A 26,334-nucleotide genomic window follows, 5' to 3' on the forward strand; every position below is an offset into this window, starting at 1 on the left:
GGGTATGAAGGAGAGAAAAACAAACCAGAAGAGTGAGTGGCACCACTAGCAATCTGCACCCACGTGCATGGTCACGTTTGGATCACCATTCTGGTTCTCAGTGCACGACACATTAAAGCAGATAGATTCAAAACAAGATTTGGCAGCAAATTCCAAATTCTTAAAATCCTTTTGCAAGGACTGTGCTTCCTCATTGCTATTTTACTGTCTGGTCAAAGGGCATTCCTTCTTGCTGAGGGCTTTGCAGCAAAAGGGTGGAACCAAGCTGGGGAAGAGACAGAGATGTTGAGAAGCTGTGCCAAGTCCATGGTGAATCTTTCCCTCTTGTATTGTTCAGGTAGGCCGACTCTGAATGAAACCTTGCTGTAGAACATGCCTAAACTTGAGTGGCACCATTAGATTTAAAGACTGACACCTCAAAGAGATGAATAGAATACATTAAACTGACTGTCTCAGATAAGCTGCATCATTATCATATCACATGATTGTGTCCTGTAAAGGGTGGCATATTCCCCGGGAAAGCAGCAGCAATTGCTTCTTTTTTAGTGTGTCTTGTATGCCTTGCTAAGGCACTTTTCAGAGAGCTGGGTGATGGCTGTTTCTTGTGTGGATTATAGAAATAAATAGCAGGCTGCAGATGAAAGCCTGCTCTTCCTACAGTGCTCAGGAAAAGTGTCATTTCTAGCTTGTGAATAATGTGACTTGCCTGAATTATATCTTTCAGCACAGTTGTGCAAATAATCTTGGTCTGGAGGGGAAAAAACAACTACACACACTTTTGGTGGTTTTTTTTTTGTTGTTTTTGGTGGGGTTTTTGTTTGATTTTTTTGTTTTGTTTTTTGCCTGGGTTTTTGGGGTTTTTTTTTCCTTTCAAAGGAAAGAGAAAGTTTAGAATGTAATATCCCTTCCCATCCATTTTCAAAGTCTGATCTTACTGTATTGGACAGGGACAAGTCCTGTGTTCTAAGAACTTGCAGAATACTTGCTGTTTAGTTTTTACACTGTGAACATCACATAAGATTAAATGGCAAGGAAAATTCCACATTTCTTCCAGGTAGATTGGCACTAATGTTAATTAAAAAATGAAGGCTTTTAAAACCCAGAAGATTGATTGTCTCAGGTTTAGTAGAGGAAAGTGCCACTGTAATAAACAGCTATTTGACATAGGCCATGTGAAGTGGATATTTTATTGCCAGGGATCAGGAGGGCAGTCACACCTTTGGAATACAGACATTATGCTTTACTAGGAAGCTGTGCTGAGCCACATCCTTCCAGAAACTCTTCATGACCTACTAATTGATCCCAAACTACAATTTTGGAACTAGATTGTAGCAATAACCATTCCTTGCTGTACACATATTCCTGATATAAAGAAAATCAATCAAGCTTTTAAGAAAGGTCAGGATTAATCCATTCCAGCTATGGTTTGGAGGCACAATTCAGGTCCAACAAAGAGGAAGAGCCCCTCTATCAACATCAAGGATTTCTTGCTGAAACCCTCTGTACTCCCTACCCTGCCCTGCCCTTAAGAGGACTCATGCTACTGAATCTGCAAGACATTTACTAAGATCAAATGAAGCTTTTTAAGCTGCTGAAAGTGAGTATCCCTCTCTGAGGAAAGGGAGGATTCACTGCACACATGGAGTTTGGTACCATCATGTTCAGAGAGTGAGGAACTGCCACAATCACACATTTTTCTTGAAGACTTCCACAGAAATTCAGCCAGGAAATTTACTAAAGTCTTATTCTTTAGACACAGACAAATGCCTATTAATATCCACCGTGTTGAAGGGAAAGTCACTGATCTGCAGGATCATCAGGACCCAGTTCTTCTTTCCTGGTAAGATTCAATGGGTGATGATGTTGCTTCCTCATTGAATCAAAAATCTAAATTCAACAGTAAGTTTGATGTTTATAAATAAATTAGACAGCCTTAACTTACATTTTTTTGACTTTCAGTGTGATTGTAGACCATAGTTTGTATAGTTGAGAGCCAGGTGGCACAGTCTTATCTCTCCAAGTGGAGGCTGTACCTCTATGGTCTGTAGATAATGTGCCACATCATCTTGAGCAGTTCAGAAATACCATGGCCAGCTACTGAAATCTAAGAAAATGTGATTCCAATGAAAAACTAAGATATTTATACTGTGGTGGTTCTGTGGGTTGTTTTTTTTTTACTTCCCAGTGAAAATGCAGCCTTATATCCAATGCCTTCTTAAAACTCAGGACAACATGATCAAATTTGTCAATTACCACTTTTGATACTAGGATTTCTTATATTACTTATCTTAAAAACTCTGAAAAATAAAGTCATAAAGCTGAAAGGGTAAAAGAGAGAAAGAATCAAGTTATACAGATCCAAACAGACAAGAAAAATAAATACTATTATTTAAGTTAACAAAAGGATGACTGATTTGGGTTCTTCACAGCTTTGTGAAGAACATCACAAAAGATACAGATTTTTACTTTTAGATTATCCAATGAGACATCAATAATGGATGTGATATAATTAGTGCCTGTGGTACCTTTGAGCTAATTAGTAAAATGCATCATTACATTGAATATTTAATACAAAAAGAATGGTAAGCAAAGAAAATGCAATATAATCTACAACAAATATTACACCTGCCTGCTTGATCACTGAAGATAAAAAAAAATAATGAAGTATATAACCTTACATCCCAGACTAAAAAATTTAAAGTGTTTTATGAGGAAAATTAAACAGCAAAGTACAAACATTTAACCATAGAGTAAAAGTGGCAGAAGACGAGTAGACTTGAGAAAACAGGAGAATGCAATTCCACAGATGGAGCAAAGACAGATAAAGAGGAGAATCTTCATTGCCTAGAGAAGGCCTCCCAAATACCCACTTAAACTGAGGTGCTTTAATAATTTATTCACTGAAGAATTATTTCCTGAGAGGCAGAAACTGTATATTTTACTAGTACCCTACAAACAAGACTAGCATGTAGAGTCCCAACATTGCTTTCACTGTGGGATCAGCATTCTCAGCAGCAGAATTCCCACTAGATACGAAGTAAATTCTCATTTGGGCCTCCCAAAAAGCTCCTTCCAAGGATTCTACAGAACAATTAAAACTACTGCACTGATGGGTTTGATTACTTAAATGTGCTCCCCTTTCCTCCCTGCCTTGTTTCTCCTGTCCCATCCTTGGAGTGCACTGGACCTCACGGCTGGAAGTTGTGACAGGGCAGGGCAGGCTCCCTCCTCCAGGGTTAATGATCCTCCTGGCACCTCATCCTGCTCTGCAGGTGGCTGCAAAGAGGCACAACCCCCTGTAGGCAGCAGCTCCAGCTCTTCTGGACATGTGCATGTTTATAGTGCTGCAGCTGGAGGGAAAGAAGCAGCTGCTCCTGGGTGACAGCTCTGCAGCCTGGAAACAATGCCAGGCTCTGAGAGGCTGCACAAATACTGCAGTGAAACCGAGCTGGGTGGGCACTTCCCAAAGGTCTGGGACATGATTGACCTCTCTCAGAGTTTCTCTAGCTCTTCCTGCTTACACAAAGCAAGAAGTGAAGAGCTGCTGTGATCCTTGGTGCAGTTGAAAAATGACCAAGTGGGGTGTAACTTCAGAGAAGTATGATTGGCCACAAGAAACATTCACAGAGAAAGAATCTTCAGTGTATTAACAACAGATGAACTCCCCTGGCTAGGTTTCCACACTAAATATCTATATTTGTTTATTGCCATTTGTTGCTACTCCACTTTGTATTTCACATCTACTGCTTGTGTTGTACTGGAGTTGGATTTCCATGCTCCAGGGCTGTAAGTGCTTTTGCCAAGAGGTACATTGTTAAAAGGTGGCAGTACTCAACCACAGGGGCTTCCCCTGAAACACACAAGTCAATCTCACAGCTAAAAATCCTCAGAAGCTGCATGAAAATGGATTTCTCTTCCTAAAAATATTTTTTATATGTGTGTGTGTGTAATTTAAGACTGTATTTGAATGATAGTCCATAGGAAATTACAGGAATGCCTCCTAACTGCCAGTGCTGTGAAAGTCCTCTTTTAAAATATAAGAAACCTTAGAATGAAATGCTTGGAGTGGTAAGGTTCTGTATTCTGTGTGCTAAGGTTCCACACTCTGCTGTGTTACTCTAAGCTCTATTTCCACTCTTGACCAAATATTCCTCCCCACCATAAGTTGAGAAATGTTTCCTGAATAAGCTGTCATTGAAACAGATACTTCTTGGCAGAAATTTCTATGACTAGGCACTTTCTAATGAAAAAAAGTCAATAAAAAATTCTCAGTAAGTTTCATACAAATAATCATTGAAATTAGACAAGAAGTAAATGGACTTGGCATGTTAAATCAGCATTGTTTCCAAGCACAAAGCATGGAAAACAGGAGCTCCTAGAGTGGTTTTAAAGTGAAAGTGTAATTGAATTGCATATATATTAATCCAAACTGTATTTTTCTTGCTTTTAATCCACTGGAACTTGCAATTTATATGCACAAGCAGTTCTGCCCAAGTAACCAACCTTAAAATGCCTTTGTATTTAAATAGAGTGACATCTGACATTTCTGTGTCCCTGTCTTATCAGACCTCTGTTTACCCTCTGGAAAGTGCCAGCATAGGGGGAGAATAAGGTAAAGTGAAAATTTGCCTGCTGGTTCGAGGACAGCTGGAATTCTGATTTACTGTGAAAGTTCAGGATGTCCCAATTAAATCAGGACACTTGAGAGATATGAAGACTTAAATGTCCCCCAAAAGCTTTGTTCTAATGTGATTAAGCTGGCTGGTTTTGCTAATGATAGACACATTCCAAATTGCAGAAAAATGGTAAGTAGGTATAATGGGGTTTTGCTCCAGTGTACTCATAAGAATATGCCCCAGAAAAGGTTTCTCTTCCCTGATTCCATTTTCTATCGAATGCTAATTCTTCTTAATTTCTGGAACATGTAATACAATCCTCCTTGACATACATGATGTCCTTAGCTCTTAGGAACATCATGGTCTTTTATTTTTACCCCTACACTCCTTGCTATCTTTGCTTCTTTGAACTTTGCTTAGTGATTTTTAGACTGCAATGCCTTTATGAAACTTTATGACTTCTTCACGTGAGCAGCACTGTTTATACAGTGAGTACTAACTGACCACAAGGTGTGAAGGCAATGTACTGCACTATGCAGTGTAATGCTGCACAAATGTGCAGTGCTGATGGAGTTTTGAACAGAAATAACATTAAGCCCTAAATATCTGAATAGCATAGGAGTTGCTCTCAGCTGGAATTATTGGTGAACTGTAAGAAAATATAACTTTATTGCTTAACTTCCACAAAGACAAATATTCTCCAAGAATTGAAAGGGCAAATAAAGGAAAATATGTGTTCTGCATTGCAGAAACAGCCTAAAAAGGAATGAAAAATAGAAAGAAAGTCCACTTACAAGCTCATAATTTTTAAATTTCTATAATTGTTTAATGTTATTTAAACACCACACACACATATTTTAAGCCAGTGATAAGTTACCATTTGTTATGAAATGTCTTTCTTTAGCATGATTGTGTCCTTCTATCCCCACCATGACAGATTGTATTTAATTGAACAGTTGCTGGTTTAGAACTGTCATTAAAAATGCATATATTCAAATAGTCTTAGTACAGCGTATTGCCCTTTCGGTTCATTTTCTCCTTTTATGTAGCAGTAAATATCCCTTTCTGTTCTGGTTCTAATTTATTTAGAAATAATGTGCTTCTTACTAAGTGCAAAGCATTTTTTTAAAGGATCAGCTAAGCTGGTTAAGTTGCTTGCTAATATATTTTTTATTGACCTAGGGTCTCTCAGTCCTTCTACCATTGAACTCCAGGGTCTTTGTTGACAGGATACACTTAGAGGAAAAACTTGGATCTACTTCTCACTTTTTTCCAAGATGGTTTTAAAAGGAAATTCATGCTATAAAAATAATTCTGGCCTTAAATGAGAGAGAAATCTTGAACTTTAACCAGTCAAGACAGATCCTGACTGTAGGTAAATGGAGGAGAGACATCTACCTCACTGGAGTTTTGCCAGAAAGAAAGAACTAGGGTGCTTAAGTCATATCCACACACACATCCTTTAATCCCTGTCCACACTGTGACTGGCTGAAGAAAATGGTTTTGGCTGCCCTCTGGGTTTATACAGTCTGAGTTGCCCTTTAGACACAACTACACAGAAAGTCAGAGAGCAAGCTGGTCATACAGATGTTTCCTGCAACATCCACACTTCCCTACCAACCTGGGATGAAACCAGCAGGAATAATGACTATTAAACATTATTGCCTACTCTGCAGCACTCACTAGTTAAACATTTTTAATCTCTTCTTTCATTCCTCTTTTATTTGGTGGAAGGATGGATCTAGGTACAAGAGAAGCTAAAATTAGAATAGCTAATTCTATAAAATCTAATAACTGTGAAATATCATCATGCAGGAAGAAACAGGCAAGACCTGTGGCTGCTGTGAGCTGAAAATCTTCATTAGCATAGATAGAGCTGTGAGAAGTGTTGATATACTGAGGATCTGGCCCATGTTTGCTGTTGATAAAATTTCACAACGCCTGTGACTTTTATCTGACATGTGTGGAGGTTGCCCTGAAAGTTTCATAGACTATGAGAGAAAGGTATAGTTATCAGTGACAAATCTAATGCTTGAAGAACTCTGATGTTGCTCATTCTTCAACTGTCTAAATGAGGTTCTACTTTTTTTTTTTTGAGATTTTTGCAGTAATGCAGTTATGTATAGAGAAAATAAAATTAACACTTCATTACTATTCATCGTATGGCACTGGAGACAAACTTGAGAAAATATACATTATTTACCATCAGCAACCTAACATTCTTTGAAATTAATTAAAGCCAGTAAAATAAAAAGGTATCATTAAGTATTCATCCAAGACATAATCTAGAAAAATAGTTGGATTTCACATAACAGTACATTAATTAGGGAAACCTAAAACCCATCAGAATTAAGATGAAGATTAGAAACAAAAACAGAGGAGTTAGAGTCAAGAAAAATTTTTGCAGACTAGAATTTCTCAAAACTCTTGAGTTTTGAGTGGGAACAGAGTACTTAGAAAGATCCATGATCACTGATAAAATTTGCATGAGAAAGATGTATTTTTGTAAACATAGTTCATTTTATTGACATGGACAAATTCTAGGACGATTTTTCAGAAAAATATAGAACAGTTGCAGCCAACTCTCTGTCAAGCCAAGCTTTTAGGTGCCTGCAGAGACATATGGTGGAAAGAGAACATATATAGGCAGAGACCACCATCTCAGTGTCAAAACTGTTAAAGTCTTTGTCAAAAGGATCATATCACATATGTGTACTCATGAAATATTAAATAGAAGTGCAAGTGTGTGTTTCTCTGTTGGCAAGCAGATGTATAATGTGTGTCTTTATTTAGATTTTACATGGGTACATAATGAGACATACACATCTCAAACTGATGCAGGAACTTTTTTAATCAATGAGAATTAGAAACCCGTTTATAATCTGTTGTGCTCACAGTGGAAGCAAGTGGAAGATCATCAGTTCTGCCATGACATTAATGACAGAAGAAAAACACAAAAAAAAAGAAGGAAGAAGCAACTCAAAGGCCCACACCTGGAAACACAATTGGACTGTAACAAAAGACCCACTGAGGTTTCCAGTGACCAGTTAAGCAGCTGTAATGACATGCTAGCTTGGGCTCTCTAAGTAAAATTTTTGGTCAAGGACAGATTATCGTAAAAATGGCAATAAAAGACAATTTTAGATTCCTTTGCAATGAGCCTTCACAAAAGCAATATTAGCAATATGTGCTATATAAGCATATTTTGTACAAAGCCAATTAACCTCTTTATTTGAAAACAAGAGCTTCGTTATTGTTGAATGCAGCAGCTAATCCTTTGCAGGAGATAACTTTCAGCAAGTACGAGTGGAATGAGTTGTACTTGCTATGCCCCATGTTCTTCCACAATTGAAAGATTAAATATTTAATTTGCTACATACTGGTATCTATGAAGGTTAGGAAACTTTTGGTATAGGAAATGTTGAGATGTCATCTGAGGACATGATAAATGTTTGCACTAAGTCCATCTTCCCATTTATTTCTTTTCTTGACTGAGTCAGCCCTACAGGTAAAAACACAGCATTTTTTGGTGAGCAAGTTTCAGCTTTTGTTCAGTCAAAAAAGTTTATAATCAGCTTCAAATTAGCATCATGATTGTATGGCTAACAAAAACACTGCTAAGACCAGTTTTCTTTGTTTTTTATTTTAAAATGTAGCAAAGTTGCATTGATAGGTGGCAGAACCATTATTTCAACCAGTTAAGCTTAATGTATTTCTCTGAGATGCTTAATACAGCATAATACATATCACAGGGACAAATGCCTAATCATAGTCCTGTCTTTATAATTAGGACCACACAGATTGGTGCAATAGTAATTCCTGATTCATGGCAAGACTGATGAAACAAATTAAGAATAAATAGTACAATGAATTAAGAACAAAGAGTATGATGATGTGGCCAGAAAAGCCTTTCAAAATTAAATTTCTATTATAAGAAGATTGCAAAACAGGTTATGAGGAGGCAAAACAGGGCAGCAGATCCTTCGTTCTAGAGATTAAGTTTAAGTTAAGATCTGTTCTCTGGCAAAACCTCATTTGCAACATTTTCATCCAAAAGCAGCACCAATTTTTGGTCTCTACACAAGAACAGACAGACACTGAGGAGGGCTTAACCTTCTGTTCTGCCCCAACCAGACTGCACTATTAAACTGTGGCCTCAACAAGGGACAGGAAATTAGAAGAATCTATTATCTTTCTCTACTCAAAGAACAGAAAGCTTCTTATTACAGGTAATACATTTAATTTTGAAAACAGATCTATTTTCCTTACATGTAATTGAGTTCTGTTACAGAACACAAAACAAGGAGGGCTCACTGTCATCTGCAATGGAAAGAGGTCGATATCGAAGGACAGAAACTCGAGTTCCCTTTTATTTTCAAGGGCATAAGTTTCTTTATGAAAGGTTTCCAGAACACAAGAACCTCTCCTTTCTGCATCCATACAGGCTAAATACTATTTTCACTGGATTAAGGTACAAGCTGAACCTAACACATAATTTTCCCTCTTCAAGCTGAAGTTTCAGTGAGCACCAGCTGCAGTCAGGTCTCCCGTTTCTTAACTCCTCCTTGACTGGATTTCTCTGCTCTTACTTTGCTGTTGAATGTGGTTCTAGTTTTTCACCTTGTCTAAAGAAGCAGCAGGACTTGCCCTAACCCATGGGGCTTTCCAGATCCTGAGGAAAAAAGGCAGGCTGCTGGCACCATGCAGGTTGGTTCTGCTGCAAGAACGGCTGTTGAGGAGGAATGGCTGATTCAGCACTATCTGAAAATCATTTTGGCATGTTGTAGTCCCACTTAGTAGGATGGTACTGGTGAGCTAAAAGAAGAATGGTGATGTTAGAGCATAAATATAGTTTTTTTTTCACAAGACAGGAACCATCCAATTAAAATATATGTAGTTCATATCAGGGACTATCAGTTTGTACACAACCAACAACCAACATTACTGAAGAACTGGTTTATAAGATGACAAGAGTTAATCAATAATAATAACAACAATAAGAATAAGAAGAGTAGAAGAGATGTTGAAAGTGTTGGAGATTTTTTAATGGCTGGAAAGAAATACGTAAATTCTACATATATGTCAAGCACACAAGTGCTATGATACATATTAAGCTTCAAAACAATATTATATTTGATCACCTTAGACAACAAAAGAAGAAAAATGTCTTTTTTGGAACCTGGGTGTTCAGATGATGGCACAAAATTATGTCTGCTTCAAAGACATAAGCAAATTGTCTAATTTCTCCATCTACATTACTGTGTCCTTTATCATTTCAGCAACCATACGTCCTCCATTGGACACAGGACTTCAGCTCCCCATATTCTGAAATCTGTGTCCATTTATACTCACATTATATCCTGCCACCTGCTGAACGTGACATTCTACTATAGCTTTCTTAGAAACATGAGGTGAATATAGCTCCAGAGGAAACCTTTTCTCTTCCTCTCACTCTCAAAAAAGTGACAGCTTGGGTGGGTGACTTCACTTGGCTGCTTTAGGTATCAGCAAGGTGCTGCTCAAGCTATCTTTATCAGGACCCCTGGGCTCCTCTATCCATAAGGATAACTGGAGTTTTCCTGAGGTGCATCCAAGCATTTAAGTGAGACAGTAGATAGAAAGAATATTTGTCATGAGTTAAAAGCATAGACGTGAAAATCACCAGTGACTTTCTTTTCTTGTTAAAAATTCTCATGTTTATTTTGTGTTATCTCCATTCTGCAGTGGGAAAGCACAGTCTTCTGTAAAACTACCATACACAAAAAGCATACACAGTTTTATATTTTATCTCCTTGTGACTGTAAATCTTAAGAAACTCTAACTGCAGCTGGATATTATTTAAATAACGAAACAATTGAATCGTTCCAAAACAGAGAGTGATAATTGGTATCACCTTATACTATTCATAAAAGGAATTTCTAGTGAGGAAGTATAATCAGGGTCATTTTCTTACACTCTGCTGAAAGAATGCTCACTGTTAAAATTAACTCTTAAAATAAAGTAATATTTACAGCTGCTTTACTAAAAATATGAGAAATAATGGGAACATGTGATCCTGTCTGCAGTTCCTGTCAAAATCACAGTGCAAGACAGTTCTGCAGCAGATAACATTGATTAATGTTCCTATATAGCAATGACACCGTACATTTATGGACAGACTGGTGAACCTTTGCCAAAGCTCACTAAAAGCAGCTGCAAGGCAAGACTGACTTTTAACCTCCCCCATTTAATGCAGGAACTTCTTGGCATTAAAACAGTGCTAGTAGCATACAACCTGCAGGGTTACCATTACAAAAACAGATTTGGCCAGCAGGACATCTCTACTTCCTGAATAAACTCCTGACAGATTACATGAAAGTTAAGTTACACAGGCATATGTGGAAACTGGAGGAAGAAGCAACCAGAAAACATTAATTCTGAGGGGACTCTGAAAAAGACCCACACTTTTTGATGTGACAATTTCCATTTTCATTGGTTAACAAGTAATATTATTTGCTATGAGAAGTAAACACCTGCAGAGTGTTCTCCATTGCTGAAAGCTGTGCCTATGAATCCTTATTCCTGCAGACAAAGTTATCTCTGAAAAGTGGAGAGGAGCTTTTGCTTTCCTCAAAAATATATTGTGAAGGTGCAAATTGCTTTGTGTAGAATCACATATGGTTAAAGCCAGAGTGCCAAAAGTAGCTTGTCTGTGAGACAAAAAAGGATATTGTAGGAGAACAATGGTATTTTCCCTCTCGTTGGGGACAGGAAAACAGGGAATTCCTTAATAAGGGATGCTGATTAATGAAAGATGTTTTTTTACAACTCAGAAGGCTATATTCATGTCAAATTCCATTTTCTGATTTCAGCAATATATTATTAGTGTCATTTTCTGGAACAAATGATGCTGTAAATAATTCCAGCAAGTGCACTTAATATAGATTTGTTTGCTAAGTGCTGGTGTCTCCCGCCAGGGTTAAAGGTAGAATAAAAATGTTGTTTATCCCACAGGGAAAAGAAATGACGAGTTTTCTTGCTTCCTCCCTTGTTTCTGTCTGTGAGCCATTGTGATCCCAGGTCAGAAGGTCTATCACATGTTAAAGGAGGGAATTCTTGCACAGAGCCCTTTGTTTCTGCAGGGCAGTATCAGTGGCCCATTGTGCCATTCATTAATGCCCCATCTCTTTGCTTCTTTTTCTGTTTCTTTTAAACAAACCCCTGCCTGCTTTTGGAAAAAAAATTCTGTGCTCAGCTGGATTATTTCTGGATTACAGACTTCCTAATAACCAAAAATGCGAGTGTTAAAGCAGCTGGAGCTTTTACATGTTAGAGCTAGAGAAAATGAGGAACTTCTGAGAAAAGAGCTGTGTAAGATACATCATTTTTCATTCAAATGAGAGCTCCCAGAATCTTTTAGGCCCCAGTCACACATCCACTCATACCTTTGATACTTCACTCCAGAAAAGCATCCCCAAGGAGCCACCTGTGAGCACCTGTGTGCATGTACCCAGCCTTATTCCATCTGGTAGAAGATGGAAAAAAAAAAAGATGGAGACAGTTTTGCTGTCTCAGCTACTGGCTGTGACAAAAAAATCACAAAATCCAAACAGCTGCTAACTGGCTTAACTATGTGAATTACTCTCCTAAAAGATACAGATGATCTTTATTGGTGCAGAATCAGAATACACACTTTCTTAAAAAAAACCCAAAAAACCAGCAAAACCTTTGTTTTCAAACTGAAAGCTGCTAGCTATTCTTTCAATGAAGGAGTGCTCATAAATGGTTCATCTTTATACTGCTTGCAGGCAAATGAAATTAATATTGGTTACAAAAAAGTTAGCCCTTCCAATTGCATGTAGAAATCATGACCTGCTTCTTCCAACACACACTGCTGGAGGTTTCAAATCAAAATGTCCAAACTCCTTTCACTTTTGACCAAGAAGAAACTAGGCTTGGAGTAATGAAATGAGAATGCCAACATGGGTAAAATTTCCTAAAGCTGTTCAAACTTGCAGTCATGCTAACATGCTTTCAGATCCAAATGTTTATTCTCTTAAGAATTAAAAAGTAATTGATGAAAACAATGAATCTGCTTCTGAAAACTGTTACTTTTCTCCTGAGAATTGGTCTAAAAAATCACATCTGCAAGTAGAAATAAACAATCACCTTTCAGACAGTGACTCTGGTAGAATCCTCCCTGTCAAGAGGCCCATTTTCATCAAAATCATTTTACTCTTATTGGGTAACCCTCACACAGAAACTGTAAATGTATTTTTTACATGGAATATTTGTATGAACATTTGAATAACTTTAACTTGAAAAGTCAGCTTGATTACATGTAAATTATCATGAAACACAAAAAATTGCACCTAGATCTCTGCCTCTGATTTATCTACCCATCAGTTTTAATTTCAGATGATTCGTCTTGAGAGCACTAGAACACCTGAAACATGCAAGATTAATCAGTCCTGCAATGGACTTATTTAAATGCTTTACCTTGAGGATGTGAGTTGTGTTGATGACTTCACTGGATCTATTCACTGGCTTGGAACTTAGTCAGTTTGAATAAACAAACTGCAGAGCTTTCATTTCTCTTCCTAGCTTTCCCATAGACCAGATGGATTCATTCTCTTCTTTCCTTTCTAATACTTTATTTAATTTTTCTCTTTTATACCACTTGATTTTTCTCCATGTGTAAGTATTTCCCTTCTTAGGAGAAGTTTTTGCACCCTATAAAAAATTCTCACAGAGAACTTTGACCATCTTAGATAGATTTTTAGTGCACAGTGGGGATCTCTGCTATAACCTGTGCTCATCAATACTATTTTTACATAAATATGTTCAACAACAACATCCATAACAATTTTCACAGACTATCAGCTGTGTTAAACATTCTGATATATCTAGGTCAAGAAGGTGGTTTTCTTAAAGTCAGCCTAAGAATGTGTACTTTCCTTTTCACTCTAATGAGGAATTCAGCAGTATACAAATTAGCTTAGAAAAAAATGTAATGAAGGTGTTTATCAGAAATTAAATAGGTATGGATTGAAAGAATCTGGCTGTTTTTCCATTTTTCAGCTGAAAGGAACTTACATGCATCTTTATCAAGAAGTATCTTTTCCCCAGTGTCACAATAAGGCAATATCTTTTCCCAAGGAAGAGCTACAAGTACGCACCTATCGTTAGAACAGTTATTGACACAGAATTAAGGGCATTACCATGACTTGGAATCATTCCTACTCTTCCATTATCAGTAGGATTTAACTTCTGAGACTTTTTTCACCCTAAACTGACGGCACTGCTGTTCAAAATAGACCTTCTGTACAAATTACAACTGGAAACTGCAAATGGCACTGTTTGGCTGGCACATAAACCTCAACCAATTGTTTTCAGTTTGATTCATACTGGGTGTGCCTTATTTCTCCCTTAAAGAAACTAAAAATGCCTATTTTCAAAAGGAAAGGAGTTGTGAATAATCCACATTTTATATAAGCATTGCTAGTAAGCAGAGCAGAATAAAGATGCATTCATTTCACTAACAATTATGAAAAGATCATATCAGACAATGACCTTTAGAAATGCTTCAGTGACCATTGTGTCAAGCTGTAAGTTCTAAGTGGGAATTCGTCAGATAAGCTTTGACTTCACTTTCACTTATATGCCTAATTTTGCCTCATTCATGTTAACATGATTTTTACTGATTACTTTAAAAAGGAGAGAAAAGAGCCTGATGTGGAATAGGCTAAAATAAATTAATAGACAGCTATATGTGCAGTGAAGAACTGGATTTAGCTGTGCATTTTCACCTCCCAGTTTCTTGATTTTCCAAGGACATCCTTTAGCATTTGATGTTGGTGCCAATTAGAGAGAAGGTGGAGGTAGAATTTACGGCACTGCCATCGACAAAACTCTTGCTGAAGTAAATGGGAAATACGTGTATGAATTTGGCTGAGTATCAGTAAGGTAGAAAAGAGCCAACTGACTGATTCTTTTCAGTTTGTAGATGGACTAATAATCTCAAAAAAGAAGTGGGAGAGAAATGTCTCTTTGTAAGGGCTTAAAAATAAAGTTCGTATGTGAACTTCTTATAACAACAGTTCACATAAGATGCAACAATACAAATCCGAAACATTCTCCTGCCATTCAAGGTCATGTTAACCTTCTTGAAGAAGAAGCCAAGAACTCCTTAAGTTAATCATCCTCTACATTGAAGCTGGTGCTTATTTGATTCTGAGGTTTTGCTCAAGACAGAACAAGCATGTGAAAAATTGGTGAAATGCAAGATTTCATTTACACAAGGTCAAAGTGACCCAGATTTCAAGTGAGGTCCAAAGTATTATTGGTCCTTCACACAAGAAAAGTTCTGTGCACAGCTCATTTAATATTTAAGAGGTTTGCATAAGAGTATGTAAAAGAGCATTTTCTTCTTGCTCTGCCAAGAAAGGTCAAATAACTGTTAATACTAGATAAACCTCGTGTGAGTTCTAGTCCCCAGAGTAACTTGGATTATGCCTAGTATTCTCAATACACAACAGTTTATTCAAGCAGGAAATCTATAGGAAGGGGCTACATCCACCACAGATCCAAGTTGTGCAGCTCTGTGGGCTCTGGTTGTGCCTGCTGAGGATTTGGGCTCACAATTTGCTAAGACAAGTGTAAGAGAACAGACAATTTATATTGACTATGAGACTGGTAAAAAGCTTGAGCATTCCATTTTAGCTGTGATGTAGCTCAAAAATAAAGGCAATTTTATTAAAAAGGAGTCCCATTTTGAGTTGAATGACCTTATGACAATATAAATCTATGTTGTTGTGGTGTTAATATCTCACTGACTCAGACCTAAACAACAAGCATTTGCATTGGTGAAAAAGTTACTGGCTTGAAAATTAATGATTAATTTTATATTAAGTTCAAGAGAATGAGAACAGTGAAGTCAATAGCTCTAGCAAACAGTATGGCTTCCATATCACATTTAATTACACATGAGTTCTTTAATATTATTATTTTTTTAAAAAGCATATTAAACCTCTCATAAATATTTTAGCAGCTACATAATGGACCAAGTTGTAATTTGCTGTAGGATTTTTTTTTCTTCATATTTTAACTCTGTCCTATCTGTTGACACGTCAATAGGCAGCTCAGGGACACAGACACTGGAGACACGTGGCCAGTATGAGATGAGCAGCATAACTGGTAACTGTGACAGGCAGAATCAGATTTGAGGTGATCTTTCTGTAGAGTGTTGCACTACATTGAAGCAGTTACTCACTTCTAGCGAGCAACTTTTAAGTGTTTGTCAGCTACTGCAATTGAAAGTGGAACACAAAAGTTGTGACAAGTGGTGATATTTTTCCTTTAAGTATTTCCATAAATTAGAGAGACAGAGTTGAGAAATCTTTAATGTAGAGGTCTTCTGGTATATATTGTTTATCTGCTGCCTTTCCTTGCGCTGGAGGTCGGAAAGTTTGAAATTCCAGCTCCTCAGAGGAAGGGCTGTATCATGTCTTGAGGACAGAATCCTCACTGGGGAGGGAGGGTCGCTGCCCCATTTCTGGCACACAAGAACCAAACTCTTCCCACCTGTTAATGCAAGGGCAGAAGAGACTCTGCTGCAGCACATTCCCAAGCTAACATCAGTGTGGCAAGGCCAGAAGCAGCCCTTGTACTCTGGGAGACTACAGGCTCAGCAGTGATACCTGTCTCTTCATCTGCTCAGTCACGTCATGGGCTTTCACTCACTGTAGCCTGCAGACAGGCCAGGAATTCTGCATCATTTGTCTGTAAATCCAGGGCTTGTCTTGCAACCACAAGCCATTGCATTATTTATAAAATACAGACTGCTCTCTGCTTCTTAAATACAACCCGTCCTAGCCTGAACATCTCTTTAAATTGAATATTGTCTTATGCACTTTGGTTGTGTGTGGAAATATACTGCTTCAAGGTAAAAGGAGAGGAGTTGAATTATTATCCTGAAGGCTGTTTGTATACTTCCATGATCCACCCACTCATCTTACCTTGAGGACGATGTGAATTGCTTGGGCTGGTCAAGAACAGAGCACAGCAGTCAAGTGGTGACTGACAAGGTTGCCCCTCCTAAGTGCTGGCTCTGAGCTCTGATCTCTGAGCACTATTGATACTCGGCAGTGAAGCAGAACTGCTGACGTTCCTGCTGGGCTCCACACAGAAACCTGAACACCACCACTGCATTCACAAATTGGAGCCAGAGTTCAAGGAAGAAAATTTAAAGCAGGAATTTTCATCTTAAATGAAAGATGTTTTCGCTCTGGCTTCTATTCAGTACCATACTCAAACTTTAACCTAACTTTAAACATTGCACCTAACTTTAAACTTTAAAACCCTATTGTGTACAGGAAGGCTAGAAGTTGGCTGTGTAACTGAACTTAGCTTGCTGAACTTAGGCCTATATCAAGAGAGAAACCTCTAAAGCACTTCTCTTTATTAAAAGTATATTTCTACCGAGAGCTGATATGTTCCAGATATGGCAGCAGACCACATTTCTTTACAGTTACCTCATGGTCTCAACCGTCCTAATGGCATTGTAAACCACTGGTCATCAAACCAGATTTAAAGTGTGTGCATATAGAAAACTCCATTACAAAGAGAACTGTCACAACTGGCCTGGTCATTCTTACTTTATTACAGAAGAAAACCAAACATGTATGCATGTGTACCCACATATCTGTATGCATTTCATTTTTAAAAAACAAATCCCTGGCCCTTGGAAAATAATTACCTTCCCATGTATTTCAGCAGGGCAAGATTTCTCATATTTCTCATCAGGAGCATGAACTCTTACCTGATTTCCCTCTGAATGTGGTTTAAACTTTACCCAGTTCTTTTTTCCCCCCTACTTCTTGTTTTGTAAACATGAAAACATAATTAATTAACTGTGATTATAAGAAGAAAAACTTCACATTTATATGGGCATGGTTTTTCACCTTCATCGACTGGAAATGTGTCTTTATAAGTTTTAGAACTCTAGTAGAGTATTAGCTATAAATAACTTTTTTCATGAAGCCTCTGAGGTACACTTGAAACTTAAAGTAATAATAAATAATATACAAAAATAAATTTAAATTAGGTGTGCTTAAGAAAAAAAAATAAAGAGAAGGGAAATATGCTAAAGGTGAGTAAAGGTGAGTGTTAAAAATATTGCTGCTCTTAGAACTTGCTTGTGAGAGTAATAACAGCACAGAACAAGGCACAGATGGGCACGTGGTGGGCACATCTCTGTAAGGATTCTCACCACTGCCATATGTTGCTGCTGCTGATAGAAAAGGGAGAAAATCAGAGGTGGAGGAACCACAGACTGTAATTTAATGCAATGCTTTAAAAGAAACTGGTTGGGATAGATTCTTAGCCACTGAGCTCACATGCTATTTGTGACCTTTGTGTAAATTTTCCTGCTTTTCCACTGAATACTCTTCCCAACAACATGAGGTGTATGTGGAGTAGGAGTGGATGGCTGAGCCAAGTTCATTGGAAATGGGGTAATAAGGAAAAAAATATTATACCTGGGTAGGTACAATGGAAGAAGAAATCAGCACTGGAAGGATTTTCCTGTAAAGGAGATACTGTCAAAGTGTTAACCATCACTGGAAACTCATCCTTTATCTCTAGTCCTGGTTTTCAAAGGCAAAGTACCATCTTATGTAGGACACCTCTGTATGTCATCTGTGTGGCATGAAGGTGGATATATGGAAATAATGCTGAAAAGCCCTCGACAGGCAAATCCTTAGACCTTTTGAAAGCTCTAGTTTAGATGTGGGCAGGGAGATGTCCCTTTGCTGCCTCAACCCTCTGAAGTCACGTTCTGACTCCAGGGAGGACAAATCACCACTGCCAGCTGCTAAATTAATTGAACCAAAACTTGAGGGAGAGGGACCCACACTTTGCCCATTCCACATACATGAAAGTTTGGGAAACGGGGTAGAGGGAGGAAGGGGGAGGCTTCCTGATCTGCCAACTAGACCACTCTGTGAACACTCTCAAAAAACACACCTTCAAATCCTTGTCTAGACATGGCCTTATGCAAGTGAGAGATAAGAATCAGCCCCTGAATGGGTGTTCTGTTATATAACCACCCATGAGGCATGGAGAGTTAAACATTTGCACTAGTTTGTAACATTCCTAAAGCATTACATTTTCAGCAAAGTGGATTATCTTGTCTCATTTTTCTCTGATGAGCAATCAACTTCGATCTTGACACATGAATTTATTATGCTTGGGTTAGACAAACTGAGCCTTAATAAGCTGCAGTTAAAAACCACACTTTGTGTTTGTGGAGAGAAAACTCAGCTCTTTGGTTGCCTGACAGGGGTATGAAAACAAAATCAGGCTTCTCTACCCTTGTCCAGCTCAGGTTGGATGTCTATATACCAAAGATGTGATTTTTTTTTTATAGGTTTTGCTAGATATTTGATTGCTTTGTTGGAACAGTTCCACAGTAGCTGACTGAGCTGACCTCCAGATGTATCTCCTCCGGGGCATTATGTTCTGTTTCGCATTATCAGCTGCATGCTCCAAAGGTTAGGTTGTGAGAGCTTGGGTGGGGCTTTTAACTCCTTCTTCCATCCCAGCAATCCTGATGTGCCTGTTCTCCCATGGTTAATTCTACCCAACAGGAGAAGAAACACAGTACAGACTCAGCTTGATTTAATAATTGCAGTCATGATTTATGTGCAATGGTGTCACTTCACCGAGCATCGATTTGATAGATAACGGAAAGCATGTGCCTGGCTTATTTGGGAAGTTTATTTGACACTACAGATTCCTGAAGGAATGTGCAGAAACTCCTAAATATATGGAACAAACTCACCAGGTGTAAATCAGGTGTCTGAATTGACAAGAGCAGTAATGGGTAAGGCAGTAATTAGTATGCATAACTATTTCAAGGTGAGTAAAGTAATACAGTTCCAGCACCCAGAGTGTCATTGATTTACGCCAGCTGAGGATATGGCCCGTAGAACTGACAAGAAATGGCTATGCCTACTAATTACTGAAGCTGCTAGTGTATTTCAGCTGGTACTAACTGGTTTTATGTCACTGGAAAATTACAGAAGTGCTAGCCCTTGCAGATCAGACACTAACATGTTTATGCAGTTTTTTTCGGTTAAATGTCCAGAAAAGTGAGGTTGAATTTTGTGTGGTGAGCGTTCTTGTTAACATTAAACCTTGCTTGACACACTGATCAGACTTCTCACTAACTTGGGCATCTTCCTTACAGTTTGCACTGTCTTCTTCCCAGATTGAGGCAGGATGAAAAGCTGATTTTTTGGTTAGCCTTCTGGCATAGTGTGGTGATGCATTTAGGGTGCTTTTGACGCTTTTACAATTTCAGGTGGTCACTCAGAAAGAAGCAGCTGGTGAGTACAGAAAACTTCCATACTTGGAATTTGCTGTGGTTTGTAAGTAGCAAGAGCTGAAAACGTGTGGGAAGTGCTTTAGACTCAATGGGCTCACACAGTTTCTAATTTATGTAGAGGGTATTGAGGGTTATACTGCATGCCATATTTTGTCCTGTCAGATTTATGTCTTGGATCACTTCAGTCACAGGTATGTCTTTCCAGGGATTCAAATCATCACTGAAGGTAAAAGCCCTCACAGACATGAGGACACCAAAGTCCTTCAGAGCATGGCCATAGGGTGAGTGAGCATTCTTTCCCAGCTTCTGTTTTGTTCAATTCAAGGCCTGTGATGTCTTGAAATGCAGGAGTGGGTTTTTTTATTCCTAGATAAAGTCTCTTTAGAATGTCATTGGTAACTGTTGGTATAATTGCCAGTGGGACTTGACCATACAAGAATATTTAGAAGGATTTTTGAGACTGAGGTGTCTGCCCTGGCTTTACTCTGCTACCACTAACACAATAACAGTGAAACTCCCTGGAAATGTTCAGCTCTAACTAAGATATTTTTCATATAACGTTGTGCTCAGAATATACAATATTGTGGGAAATAACTAAACCTTTGTTGCTACTTCCCTGTGAGGAAGTTTTATTTGTAGTTTTGGACTTGAAGACAAACAACTGAGCCCAGGACTGTTCATGTTCACAGAGTAACTTTTATTTATATAGTCAGTAACTCTGGAAAACAGATGGTTACAGAAACATGGGGACAACTCTTCACCTTCCATTCCCAGTTCAGCTCTGGTGGATAAAACCACATTAACTCTAAAGCTCAGTGTAGTGCTTGTGATAAGAATTACACAGGGAAATTACCCTTAAAGAGATAAAGAGTTAAAAATCTAACAATTTCTATTCTCAAGCCTAAAATTCCTGTCCACAAGGTAACAACAGGAAATAAAAGGAAAAAAAAACCACCTCTGCACCTTCTTGTGACCTGTGATAGAAAAATATAAATGAAGAGATGAGCTAATAAGGTTGTGATATTTTCTTGCTTTCACAGTCTAAACCAAAATCTAATATTAATTGTCACAAGTATCTCTGTGCTAATATTGCCTTTCCTTTCAATTGACAGGCTTCGTTGTGCTATAACGTTAATCCATTTTGACAGTACAGACAGGATATCTTCATAAAAAACAGATCTTAACAAGACTTTCTGTTGACCTTTACCACACAGCTAATTTTTTTTTCATAATTTACCTTGATTATCCTCACTTCAGCTATGAAGAGCCACTTTAGCAAAAAATTCAACTAAAACAAAAAAGTGGCCAATAAAAGTTATCTCAGATTCAAGAGGCATCTTGATCAGATGTTTTGAATTTTAAAATACTAAGTTTGTGCAGTTTACTTGTCTTAGTATTATTCAATATTGTTGTGCATGCTTTTACTAACACAACTGCTAATAATAATCATTATGAAAGAAAAAAAAAGTATTATTTGGTATGAAGCCAGATTTCTTTTTTTATGCATTTTTCTTTCTCTCTTGGAGTTGTTTAACCACAGGATTGGCTCTGGCAACATTTAAGTACCCAAACTTTAAATAAGAGATCTTTTTGCTATTGCAGTCTTCCATTAGGTCTCTTACATTTTTTGTATTCATACATAGAAAATAAATATATTAAGCCTGGTTCCTCATTGCCTGCTCATAGTGAGTAGTCATTTTGCCTGTGCAAGAAAAACACAACATGAAAGGGAAAAAAAATCAGATTGGTAGCACAATGGATTTGTTTTGAACTTACCACAATAATTACACAAGGTGGTGAGTGATGAAGAATCTAGCTCATTATTGCTAAGAAACAGCTATCTTTTAGCTAGCACTCCATATCATAGATATAAAGGCCCTGCTTTATTACAGTGATTATTATTAGTCCTGTTGCCAATCCAAAGATCATATTTGATTGTCCCAAGTACAGCAGAATACTAATCTATTTCCCTTCTTCATTCTTCCTCTATGCTTGTATAGACAGGTACATTAATCTATTCTGCCAGGAGCGATCTTTTTATCTGTGCAGAACTAAAATGATTCTTCCCTCTTATCAGCATCTTCCTATATGCAGAAGATAAACCAAAAATGTTTCCTCACCCCACGTTTTTGTCAGTTCTCTGCTTGAAGAGATGCTTGGTGATCAGATCATTTTTAATTGCATACTGAGCAACAAATATCTGACGTTTGTATTTGAGTGACTAAGAACTAAATTTTGTTGACAATATTAATATGCTCTTCTTTTAATGTCTATCAGTTCTTAGGAGTTTAATCAGATGAACACTTTGCTGAGGACTCACAGGAATACCTCATTATGACAATACTCAGTGTTTGTCATTCACCAGATAACACCAAGCTAAACACCTTCACCCAAAAGATCCTGCATGTATCACATCCCAGTGTACCCTGGGATGGAAAATAGCAGTGCAAATACACCCAGTTCTTAGCAAAGAGGTTTCAAAAGATGGGATGATCCAACCAAACAGCTTGCTGTCAAGAAAAAAGGGCAGTCCCACTCATCCCCTTCTCTTTCCTCAGGCACTGCTCTTATCTCCTGTAAAACAGGCTAAGCACAGTGAAATGGCCAAATGAATCATCTTCTGGAGGCCTAGTGGCTTCATGGGAGGAATTTCACCCTCATCCCTTTGGAAGGAAGGATCAAGCCTGTAGGGCCACTCTGAAGTAATTTATCTGTGGAAGGAAGAATCGAAACTTACATGATCCTCAGCTTGGCTGGAGGGACAGGTTTTCGTGCAAGATTTTCATGAAATTGGAAGCAGTCTAAAATTTTCATTTGACAGTGTTTGGCTGTTTAATTGATTTTTTGAGAGTTACCTAGGGCTCTAACTAAAAGAGAGAGAAATGAATGAAGAGGATCTTATCTGCTTGTCTGTCCATGAGTTGTCTGATGAAAAGATGAGAGGTGTGACCCAAGTGCATTTTCGGGTGACGTGTTAAAGCAAAGTTCTGACCACCTTGCTCATTAAAAATCCCACTGCAGTAATTATGTTTGTAGTGTGTGTTAACTCTGATGGCCTGGCCAGATGCCAAGCCTAAAAATTATATTTTCCCATCTTTGTTTCCAGTGGACACTACAGTCTGCATTTCCTCTCCAAAACAGCTCTCTTATTCTAGACTGTTAAATCCTTCCTGTGTTTCACCACAAAGTTTCAGCACTGTCACAGATTAAATAATCATTATATGGTTTCTGTATCAACTTGTAAAGCAAGGGGGTATTTCATAAGATGAAAGGTAGTATAAAAATGTAAACTACTAATAACTTTGAGCTGGCTCACTGCAATACAAAATTTGGCCAGTGGCAAAAAGTAGTCAGCTGAGGGAGAGTTGAGTGGCTCCATTAACCATTGATGTGCAACATTTCTCCCAGCATGTTTAGTGTAACAAATGCATAAGTTTGACCTAGAAACCAGATCTTTATGTATATCATGGTACTGGCTTGGCTTTCTTTTTGGCTTGGCTTGGCTGAATCTGAGGTCGGATTCTCATCAGATTTCTTATGCTGCAAGCCGTTACAAGTTCTGCTTGAGAGACACTTGTGTTAAGAACGAGAAAGTGTTAGTACTTGGGCTTTTTGTACGTGCTTGCTTGCCTGTGTGGGCTTAAAGCAGGAGAGTAATTTCATAAAGGATACAAACAAGCCATCTGTGTTAAAGTTCTCCCCTGTCTGATGCTAACACTGTGTGCTTAGAGAGAGAACATAAGAGGAGGGCACACCTGTAGCAGTATTTCCCCTGGTAGTATCTCCTCAGATTCTCCCTCTACAGGGCTGTACACAAAGAAACAATGCACAGGACTGTGGTGTGAAGAAATGATATACAGATGTAGCTGATGCTGAAAATGCAATTTGCATAATATGGTAATGTATGCATTATAGTTCCAACTACATACATGATCAAAGCATCCATTGTAAATGATAATGCAAATTAATTTTAGGCTCATTATTATTAATTGAACCTGAATAGAAATCAGATTCAGTAAAAATAGAATAAAGAAACAAAGTGAAACTATTTAGGGAAACAGACATTAACGTGATTATTCTCTCTCACTTAGAGTTAGGCACATGCTCCTTCTGCCTTCTCTGGTATCGTTTCAGATAGAAATTCTCCTTTATTCTGCAGTTCGTTCTCTTGGTTTCTCTTTTGATGTTCATGTCACTCTCTCAGCACACTTTCTTAAATGTATTATTAAGGTCTGCATGGTCTAATAGGTTGCCATTACCCTAAGCTTTATTCATTCCTTTTTCAAATTAAATCAAGTTTGGGCTTGAATAATGTTGATAGGGACATTTGCGTAAACTAAGTTTGTTACTCCAGTAATGGGGTTGTTTTTGTGAATTAATAGGTCATTTGTTTTTAAAAACAGAACACCAGCGTGTTCCTGATGTTCCTGCCCCTTCTAATAACCCTGTAATGGTGATCTTTTGTCCTGTTGTAATGGTTTCTAGTTTCTGCAGTGCCTGGAGATAAGAGAAGGATAAAACTCTAGGACCTAACCATTACCCAGTACTGAAGTTCCTGTCCTAGAGTGGGCTTAAAATCATTTAATCATGTAATGTAATTAAATCCTGATTTTTGCTAAATATTTACATATGGTTAGACTACATTTTCTTTCCTAGACCATACTAAAGGTGATGCTCACTGACTACAAAATTATTTAGCATTGATAGCTCTCAACTGTAAGAAGTGCATGGTTAGTTTCCTGAGAATTAAAGCCATGATTAAGGTATGAGCATCTTTTATCACTGTGAATATTTGAACTTCATCATAAACATACTTTCAGCATAGGATAATGCAGTGGGCAAAGACTGCATGTAGTTGTAGATGCAAAACAATATTAAATTTTTTTTCCAAATTGAGGAAGCTAAAGAGGACAGATAAAGTTTGTGATCTCATTTCTAGGAACTTTCATCTCTCTCTCCTTAGTAAGAACTTAAAAACTTAATTCTGGCATGTTAAAGGAAATGACATTTTAAGTAATAATTAATCTTACTCTTTTCCTTATTACAGATGTTGTGATTTATTTATAAGAGGCATTGTAAGAAATGTTAGTGAAACAGCATCTTTTCTTTTTGTTTTGGTTCATACTATATTGATACATATAATTGCCATGACATTATGGCACACAGCTTATTATCTTTTTATCACAGGATGTATTAATTAAAACCCAATCACTTTCTGAAAATAATTTTGGAAAATGTGTTGAGCAGAGTTGTATTTATATTGCAGTGGCTACCTCTGAACCAACAGGGCCAATATAAATGTATTATATATATTTTTATATAGAGAGAGTGTGTGTACATGTATATACATATATGTATATATACTCTGACTCATTATTGCCTACATCACCTACAGAGAGAAAAGGCAGAATTAAAAACTGGAAGGCTAAAGGGAGGTGTTTTGTCCCTGTCCCTTTATGGCTACTCACACTTTTACCCTGCTGTATTTCAGATGTTCTCACCCTGTCTCCTTCAAGAGAGATACATGCAAGGAAAAGCTGAGATACTTTTCCCATTGTCCAACATACAAAAGGTTTTGCTGGGGAAGTCCTGGTTACCAAATGTGTCTGCAGAATGTGCAGACACTAACAGCAGTAGAGCATGGCCAAAAGCTTGGCTTTGTCACCTTTGTTCATGATAAATGACATTTTACTTCATGTGCACTCACTAAAGTCAGCAGGGCTCGAAGCAGAGTATGCAGATATTGATTTTGAATCCTGCACCAGAATCTCTCACTCTTCCCAAATTCCACCTTTCAGAAATGCTCGTCACCATTTCAACAGCTCTAAAACTGGATGTTGCAGGTGTCTCACACTGACAGCTGCAATTTTACTGATGCTGTGCAGCACAGGATATCCACTCTCATTACGTTTCAAGACACAGGAAATGCAACTCAGTATCTGAATGCATAAGAAGGAAGGAACCTTTTAAAGTTCAAGGTAAGTGCCATGATTTTTAAGTTGCTGGAAGAGAAGAAGAGAGCATTTAATGGATCCTTTACTTAATTCTGAAACTTGCTTTTCATTTTTAATGTTTCCTACAGGATTCAAGAAGCCTGTTGACAGCAATACACACTGGTATATAAAAATCTATTACAGACTTTAATACTTATATGTGCTGGCTTCCAAGCCCCCAAAAGCCCCCACTGAGGAGGTTCACAAATGGGAAGTGAAGAATAACAGGCACTTGAATCCTTATTGTGAAGACTAACTGAAGAGAAGTATGCAAAACATAAGGTGCTACACAGAAACCTTTGAATCAGAATGGGTAGCTACACAAATAATAAACAAAATAAAAATATCTTGAGAAATA

General features: G+C 37.8%; 1 long non-coding RNA gene across 3 annotated transcripts; it reads left to right on the top strand.

Annotated features, from left to right (window-relative positions):
• The first annotated feature begins 240 nt into the window (after positions 1-240).
• On the top strand, positions 241-26,334 carry LOC111944035 (uncharacterized). Of its 3 annotated transcripts, XR_015285182.1 has the most exons (5): positions 241-337; positions 1,754-1,840; positions 20,189-20,264; positions 25,782-25,961; positions 26,066-26,334. It is a non-coding gene; the product is annotated as an uncharacterized LOC111944035 (long non-coding RNA). The 3 variants fall into 3 exon arrangements; XR_002871140.2 differs by lacking the exon at positions 1,754-1,840; XR_002871141.2 differs by lacking the exons at positions 241-337; positions 1,754-1,840 and adding an exon at positions 19,830-19,984.

Source organism: Cyanistes caeruleus, chromosome 3 (genome assembly GCF_971803275.1).
Source record: "Cyanistes caeruleus chromosome 3, bCyaCae1.hap1.1, whole genome shotgun sequence".
Taxonomy (NCBI): domain Eukaryota; kingdom Metazoa; phylum Chordata; class Aves; order Passeriformes; family Paridae; genus Cyanistes; species Cyanistes caeruleus.